This window comes from Cucurbita pepo, chromosome 5, assembly GCF_057944985.1.
Source record: "Cucurbita pepo subsp. pepo isolate OVF chromosome 5, ASM5794498v1, whole genome shotgun sequence".
Taxonomy (NCBI): domain Eukaryota; kingdom Viridiplantae; phylum Streptophyta; class Magnoliopsida; order Cucurbitales; family Cucurbitaceae; genus Cucurbita; species Cucurbita pepo.
In genome coordinates, this window is record NC_141802.1 from 15,901,241 (window position 1) to 15,910,766 (window position 9,526).

The window sequence follows — 9,526 nt, forward strand, 5'->3', positions numbered from 1 at the left end:
GGTTACTCGTTCTTCGGACGTAGGGTTCTGAAATTTGGAGCTTAAAACCCATTCAATTATAAATACTTTGCTATTTTAAAAATTAAAAAAATAAATAAATAAAAAATTAACTTTCTACTTTTATTCTAGTAAATTTTCAAAATAAAAAAATACTAATAAAAAAATATAGTTTTAGATGAACACTCTGATACATTAAATACTGTGTTCACAACGTCACAAGTCTTTAGGTGTCAATAGCATGCATCGTCTCATTGTCGTCGTGATCAGTCGCCATTCATCCTTGCAAATGCCACGCCACACTCAGATCCGTTGTACAAACACCCAATTCCTGATGAAGAATAAGAAGAAAAATGCGATTTAGGGGGATGCAAAGCGGAATCGATTCAACCGGTCCAATGACTAATTCAGTTTGTTCCCAGCCGTTCAACCAAATTCAACTCTACTTTGATTGGTTCGCGGTTTTTCTTTTCAATTCAAGTTTGGTTCACAAGTTTTCTTACTAGTTAAAGTTTGATTCAAACAATTTTTCCTTAACTTCCTATTCGATCCAATAATTCAATGCATCTCTAAGTTGGTTGGATCATATTACTCAAGTTCCTTTCCCTTTGGAGATGAGGCAAGGTTTGTTTAAGGCAACAAGTTGAACCCTAGAATCATTACTCGTGGCAATGATTGTTGGTAGTGTGATTGGATCTTATGGTACATAGAGCAAGCAACCATAAAACTTAGCATCTCGTGCCCAGTTATTGCATCCACTAATCAATCAATTATAGTCTAGGGATAACTAACCTTACGACAAACTTTATTCAGATCAATAAAGTTGATATATATTCTCCTTTAGACATTAGTCTTCTGTACTAAGACTATATTAGATAACTATCGAAGATTATTACCTTCAAAGTAAGAAATGTCTAGTAAAAAAAAGTGTACTACAGAGTATTTTATAATGTCTCAACGGTTCGAGAATTTTTTTATTTATTTTGTTTAATTGAAGAAATAATTGGTATGTTGATGAGGGGTGAAGAGAAGATGGGTGTTGGTGTGGGTGCACGTGCGGATTTAGGGTGAATTTAGCATGTGAAAAACGTGGTCTTTTATAACTTTGAAGAAGTAAAAACGTGACAAGTTTCGTTTCCATGCTTCTACCCCACACGTTTATTTAGTTTATATTTTCAACGGTTCATTTCTAAAATTACAAAACAAATCTATGTATTTATTTAATTTAATAAATTAGTATTCACTTAAATACTTAACCGTTTCCTTCAAAACCAAGAGAAATGCACTTTTAAGGTTTCTTTTACGTAATTTTAATTAATTTAATCTGTTTATTATATATTACTTTCTCTTCAAGATTTTCCACGTGGAAAACGTGACTTCCTCTTAAGGATCTATATTATATGTTTAAAATTGATTCATTTATAATTGTAAGGATCTTTTATTAATTAATTTATAATTTATATATGTTTAAAATTGAAGTTTTTTTTGCTCGGTATGATATTCTCCAATTTGAGCATAAGCTCTCATCATTTTACTTTGAGCTTCCCAAAAAGTCTCGCATCAATGGAGATAGTATTTCATGATCATTCCTTAAATTAGTCAACATGGGACTTTTATCTTTCATCGTCGAATACTGCCATGGAAGAATATGAGTTAAAAGAACCAATCGAATTGCAAAAGTGTTTTAAAAGAGCCTCCCCATGTCCACGATCGGAGTGTGGCCGGAGGCGGACAGTGGCAGAACGGTGATTCTGAACTTTTCATTTTCCGGCGACCGGAAGCATGGTTTGAAGGTTGAGTTGATGATGCTTATCCTGAAGCCTGTGGTTTTTTATGCTTAAAAAACAATCAAAAGGGTTGAGCCCAAGCCCACATGAAAAACTCAATAAATACAACACTTCAAGACTTGAAATTGACTTAAATCTTCATTTAACACTAAATACCTGAAATTAACTTTAATCCTTATAAGATTAAAATTAACTTAAATTCTTTTCAAAAGTTGAAAACCTTCAATATGGTACAAATCGAAGATCTTCACTAAGCTAACGGTCGAAAAAATGCGATTACCCTAACACGGGTTCTATGCCCTTCACCGTGACGCCATCATGCATATATGTATACCTTAACTTCACCTAAAAATAAGATTAGCACGTGATTTTAGTATTTTAAAAAATACTCAAATAACCTTACTATTGGGGTCGAGAAATGTAAATACATGCGATAAGATGGAACATATCCTTTTAAAAACATGGTAAGACTTAGGCAGCTTTCCAGTTTAAACAAGGTTGGATGTGTAGTACTTTCCTACACACGTTATACGCGCACACATATAGACCCACTAGGTGAACTCGCGTACCCTATAGGTCTGGCTCGTTAGGCTAACACTTGCTAAGGGGCTTCTAGACACCACATAGAGAAAGGGCCCGCATTACATTATGGCGAACGTAAATGTCGTAACTCGTAAAGTACGCGTCCTGGCATAAATTTATGGTGTAAGTCAAACCTTTATTAAATTATAACATAATGAGTATGTGAATTATGCTTACATAATCATTTTCAGATCTTCAGTACATAACTTACATGACATAGTCTATAGAGATTTATACATCATAGATTATCATCGTCGTAACATATTATTACTCCATGGTAGTCACACTACAACATAGCTTATTTTCATGGCATAACACAACATGGTACAACATAGTACAACATAGCATAACATAACATAACGATCATAATTATGACATGTGCATACCACTCGAGCATGCCAAGTTTGTAATTAATTTTTTGTGTTTGTAAACACATGCATTTTAAAAATTGTAGCTTTAGCTTGGTATCATTAAAATGTATTGGCCATATTTCATTAAATTTTGGTATTGGTCATTTTCATAATTATGGAGCAATAACTTTAGCCCATCTATTCTAAATTCCTTTTCAGCTTGACGATCTTCCTCGCTCCGACCTCGATTGACATGATTGGAGCAACAACCACTCACGAGCAATATCTCTAATCGACACCAACCAAGACTGCCACTCGTCTCGATCAACGCAGCCACCACACACGAGTACACAATGTTTCTACAGTTCTATTCGTGTCCCACAGATTTATACTTGAATCTCCATCTCTTATATTTTTCAGCGTCATTTAACAAAAATTTTCCTCGAACATAATCTTGGTAGTTCCTGGACCGTATCAACTTGATTTGGGAGTTTTAGCATTTATGAACTAAGAGTTTGCACACCCAGACGCTTATGAAAGTTCATATATTCAACCGGCTAAACAAACGTTTCTTAGAAGTAATCAAACTTCACAATTTAAAATAATATGTTTCTTACATTAAAAAAATATATATATAAATTTCATTATGGATGGCTTAAAAATTTAATAATAAAACAAATAAGGGTAAATGTGTAATTACATAATTTTTATATTTATTGGAAAATATCCCCCTTATAATATACGATGAAATTCCAACCCCCGAACGATGCCTTTCTCAATCAATCAATTTTTATTTAAAATAAAAAATAAAATATTAAAGAAAATAAAAATTATTGGGGACCAAGTCTTGCACATAAAATTTAGCCGCCCTAAATATTATATACATTCATGGGCCCACCCTTCACTCATTAGGCCTTTTGTTCCTATATTGCCCTTCGTCTCTTACTAGAAAACAAGGACAAAGGTGTCATTTCACAATGTCGTTATTGCCTCTAGTAAAAGTCAATTCCGAACAGTACCTGTGCACCGACCACCGACCTACCCCTGTCTCCTCTTCTAATTTATTCTTTTTCTTTTTTATTTAAATATATTTGTAGAAAAAAAATCTTAAATTTTTAATTTAAATTTTCCATTAAAAAAAAATTCAGTGATTGTCGTCAATTTTCTTTTGGTAAATAACTTTATAGATAAGGCAGATTTTTTCAGACTTTTTATTCTTTTTAATTTATATTATAAAAAGGCATAAATTATTTAATATAGATGAAGCAATAATGCGGTGATAGATTTACTTCGTTAATTTTATATTTAGTATGGGCAAAGCAAAGCCAACAAAGGAAGAAAAAAAAGTGTTCGTGAATTAGATCAGATTGAATCGAACCATTTTTAAGATTAAATTCAAATGTTTTGGTTGTCTCATATTTGTAACTCAAATAAGTTTTATTGAGTACGCACAAATAAATAAATAAATAAATAAATAAATATATGAAATTTCAAAATTGACGCGTATTTAGTTTATGACGTTTTAGAAAATAGTTAAATTGACTTTTAGTTAATAAAATGAAAATGAAAGCTGAAATGTCCATTTTAAAATGGAATAAAACATAAGAAAAATGGATAATTTAAAAAAAAAAAAATTTAAAATATCTTTTAACTTAAAAAGAAAGTTTGAAAAATATTTTTTAACTAAATTTGGAGAAACCGTTAATATTTTGTTTTAAAAATACTTTAAAAAAATATTTTTAAAAAATAGCTTTTCACTTTAAAACTTCTTATTAATACCTTTTAAGTTTTTAAAAAACTTAAAAATTATTCTTCTAAAACTAGCCATAATATTCTAACTTTTATTAAAAAAAAAATAATTTTTTTTTAATTATCAATAGGAACAAAAATCACATATGTACAGCTATTTATTCAATTTTATAGATACTCACAGTAAAAACATTTTAAAATTTTACCGGTATTAATGTTACTTTTAAATTTAGTTTTTAAATGTAATAAAAATGGTAAAAAAAATATTTTTGACATTTTTTAAAAGTTGGATATATTTTAAATTTTTTTTAGTTTAAAAGTATTATTGAAATATTTTAAAAGTGAAGAGTAAAAAATAAAAAATAAAATAAAATAAATAGAAAGGAATTATAGCCGTGAATCCGGTGATAAAATTTGTTGCCATTTTGTATGAATTTGGAAAAAATTGGGAGTAACCAAATCCAACCATAATACTTTTAATTATTTATTTTCCTTTTAATTATTTTTAATTTTCAATAATTAAATGGGAGAGTCGATTATGTCGGTGAATTTGGATTTCTCAGCCCAATTATAATATTTTTTTTTTCTTTTTCTTTTTTTGTCATCAAATAAAAATAAAAATAAAACTAAAATAAAAAATAAAAAAAGATTAATTGGCCGCTTACATATTGTACCTAACAAAATTCTCTCAATATTTCATGCAAAAATTCTATCAAAATCCCCCCCCCCCCTCTCTCTCTCCCACGCCCAAACTAGAGAGAGAAAGAGATTGAAATTCTCGCCTGAAGCAGAGAGAGAGGCAGAGAGATTGAAATTCTCGCCGGAAGCAGAGAGAGACAGAGACAGAGAGATTGAAATTCCCGCCGGAGAGAAAGAGGGAATTTCTACAGAGCCCCAGAAATTAACCCTTTTTTTAATTTTAATTCTCAGCGAAGGGAGAGAGAGAGAGAGAGAGAGAGAGAGAGAGAGGGAGAGAGAGATGAAAGGGGGAGAAGAAGAACGGAGGAACCGGGAGAACACAAAACCGTACAAAGGGATAAGGATGAGAAAGTGGGGGAAATGGGTCGCCGAAATTCGTGAGCCCAACAAACGCTCCCGAATCTGGCTCGGTTCCTACTCCTCTCCCGTCGCCGCCGCCCGAGCCTACGACACCGCCGTCTTCCACCTCCGTGGCCCCTCTGCCCGTCTCAATTTTCCTGACTTTTTCACCACCGCCGCCGCCGACCGCCCCTTCCCCCTCCCTGCCGACATCTCCGCCTCCACCGTCCGTAAGATCGCCGCCGAGGTCGGCGCCCGTGTCGACGCCCTCGAGTCCTCTCTCCGTCACCACTTCCACAACTGTAGAACCGCCGACCAAACTCACCAAACTCCTTCCCAGTCGCCAGCCACGACCACGACACCCACCAAGCTTCGTTCTGATTCCGGCGGGTTTTCCGATCGGGTTGACCTGAATAAATTGCCCGACCCGGAAGATTCCGACGGCGACTGCGCTAGCACTCCCTGGATAACCTGACTGTTTGAAATCGTAAATACAGCCTTTGTTTTTGCATTTTAAATCTGGTTTAGGAATTCACTTTTAACTTCAATCATCGTTACTATTATGAATTACCATTTTAAATTTTATGTCAATTTTTTTTACCTTTAATTGTAGAACTAAGCAATTTTACAATTATTGTTATACTTATTTCATTTTGTTTAATGTGTCTAATATTTTTAATCCAAAACTAAAATTCAAATTCAAAATTTATAAACCAAACACAAATTAAACCCAAAATCAAAATTTAGGAACAAAATAAAACGGTACTCAAGATGACAATATCAGAGTCAGACACTAGACTATGTACCAGCGAAGAGGTTATTCTCCGAAGGGGGTAGACACGAGGCGGTGTGCCAATAAGGATACTGGGTCCCGAAGGGGGTGGATTTAGTGGCGATCCCATATCGATTGGAGAAAGGGTAGATTGTGATGTCCCACATTGGTTGGAGAGAAGAACAAAACAACCCTTATAAGGGTGTGGAAACCTTCTCCCAGGAAATGCATTTTAAACTCTTGAGGGGAAGCCGTAACAGAAAACTCAAAAAGGACAATATCGGCTAACGATGTTCCTAGGCCATTACAGTTTTGTTATGTTCTTTCTCATCATAGCTCGGTTTATTGAATAGGAAAATATTTCATAATTTCCTCTTTTTTTTTCTCTATTAATTTACACGTTCATAACATAATCATATACTTCGATTTGTTTTAGATTTTGTATTATGTTGTTGTAATGTTGTTCATGTACTTTCTCCATCTTTAGATTCCAATATATTTATTTATTCTCCCAATGCTATTTTAGACCCTAAATTTTCAAATATTTTAGTTTAGCCTATAAAGTTATTAATAATGAAAAAAAAAATACATATCTTAGTAAATAAGTAAATGTCTTGTAGGGTTTTTTAAAATAATTAAATAAAAAAATTTGCAATTATTAAAACTATTTTTATTACAATTCAAAGATTAAACAAAAGCACTCATACTAAAATTAGGTGAAGACCTACATGACTAAATTTATACTTAATTTTAAATTAATAATATATTTTAAATTATTGATATGAAATATATAAATAAATAAAATAAAATAAAATAAAATAAAAAAATCTAAAGTGCCAAAGGGTAAGTTCAACCAAAAGGCTTTTAAGATAGGACAAAAATTATTTAATACTCCAAAATTTGAATTATATTACGTTATAGATTAATCGAAGGGCGTTTAAGTAATTTTGTAGCTCGAAGAGTCTAAGTTACTCGATCTAAACCGTAAGGTTTGGGTTAAGCTTGAATTATTGGACATTTTTTTTATTTGGTTCAACTCAAAATGAATTTCATGTAATACATGAAGCATTATCGTACTCGACTTCATAATTGAATCCACCTTTCACTCTCTCGAGTCTCAAACTCATATCTCGTCTCTTTACACATATGACTCGTCACATTTTTATCTTTTCATCCTTGACTTTATAGTAGTTGCTGACAATCGGCAAATACGTGGATTCATTACACTTTTGTCTGTCGAAAGGTACATCTTACAACCTCGATTAGTTCCACTCAATTTTCAAACGCATGTCGTTGACAAATGTGAGGTTTTATTTTTATTACACGCTTGTCGTTGTTCAATCAGAACCTTTCTAGAAAAGCTCCCTACATGTTCTAGGCCTTCGGTGCCATTCTTGTCCATGCTTTCTTGTTCAGTGCAATGATGACACTCGAATCAAAGAGTTCATTGTAGTTCTTGATCAACCTCAATTCTCATTATCGTTCTAATAAATGTTTTGACACTCTTATCAACTAAATTAATCATTAATCATTGATATTCCATTATAATCTTTGTCGTTTTAGTCATTTTACGTTCAAATGTTCAATTTTAATTGCTATACTCAAGATTTAGAGACTAAGCCATCTTAAAAATTTATAGACTAAACTCGTAATCAAATCTAATAATTAGAATAAAGAACTAACAATTCGAACACAGCTCAACACATAAATATAACCATGATAACGATTATCATGACGATCGGATGTGTTACCTCGTAAATATAAAACAAAAATAAATAAAAAAATGAAAGAAATGTGGAAATGGTGGAGGGGTAGGTGATTATTAAATGGTGTAGGAAGTACAACTGTATAGCACTGTTTTAGGGAGTTGTGATGATTTGGACGATGATTACTCCATGATTGGCGGAAGATTCTATTTCTTCCATTTTTACTTTTCTCCATAGAAACGTCTCCTTTTCATATTCATCTTTCCCCTCCTACCAAAATATTTTCATCCTCTATTTCTTTATGTTTTTATCAATTAATTCCGACCATAAACTCAACGATATTATTCTTAGGTAGACAGTTTCAGTTTCTCTGGGGGCGTAGGCCTCCCAAAAAACAATGGAGGCGTGCAAGATCAATTTAAAAACTCACGTTCCATAATAGAACAAATCTCTATCATATTATACTCAGAGTAATTTTCAAGAACATTGTTGAGCGAATTTCTATCATATTTGTCATACTTGTAGATAGAGTTACTTCTCGAAGGTTAAAGCAGCCTAACACATGATTCGAAGCTAATGTGTGCGGTAGAGTGAGTCTCAAAGATCTCTCACGATAAGACACCTTCACATAGCATATAGCATAAGTATATACTTTTAGTTGAATGAATTGCTTCAAGTATGAATGGTATGTACCTTGTGGCCGTACTTTGTGATTGTTTAATGTATATTTATTATATTAATTTTGTCTTGTGAATATGTTATGTTGTAATGATGAGGTATGTCATGTTATAGAATATCATGCTTACACATCATGCCATTGAAAATTGTGTTATGTTATGAGTGTTATACTATATTATATACTACATATGAGGTTACAAAATAATTACGTTACATATGAAATGAACAAAAAATCAATCTTGTATCATGATTTTAAACTAGGGATTTCATGCATATTATATGTTCGCATGCATTGAGATATTTATTTGTTATGATTAGTACAGACATGTACGCTACGACGTTATGATACAATATTATGTACACCATGATACTATGCACTCTCCCTTTCCTTCGTAGTATACTAGTAGCATAAAAGTACGCTAGTCAAACTCAAGTCAAGGGAGTACATATACGACTCACTTCGAAAGTATGCTAGTCAAAGTCAAGTCTAAGAGATACAATCTCACCTGGAAGTCCATGTGTGCATATATGGATTGTACGTAGAAAACATTGTAACTATGTTATACACATAGAAATGACCTTGATTTTAGTAGAAAATTAAGATCGTTATATTAGACTGACTGACGTTCTATGTAATTGTCACTTCAATCATAAACAGTCCCTGCTTCAACGATCTTAGATTCAAACAAGTTCAAATGTGTCTGTCGGCAACTATATCGACATTTAAAAGGTACCAACTCATGAATAGTCCTTGTTCTTGTTTTGATGTTTCAAACTGTCTTGTTGACATCTAAAAGTTCTCAAAAGAAAACATTTGTTTGACACTAAAATACATTTATCAACGAAATCTCTGCGACTTGTGAAAGG

At 32.5% G+C, this 9,526-nt stretch overlaps 1 pseudogene; it reads left to right on the forward strand.

Annotated features, from left to right (window-relative positions):
- The first annotated feature begins 5,155 nt into the window (after positions 1 to 5,155).
- Positions 5,156 to 6,110, forward strand: LOC111795742 (ethylene-responsive transcription factor ERF011 pseudogene; annotated as a pseudogene).
- Positions 6,111 to 9,526: the final 3,416 nt, after the last annotated feature.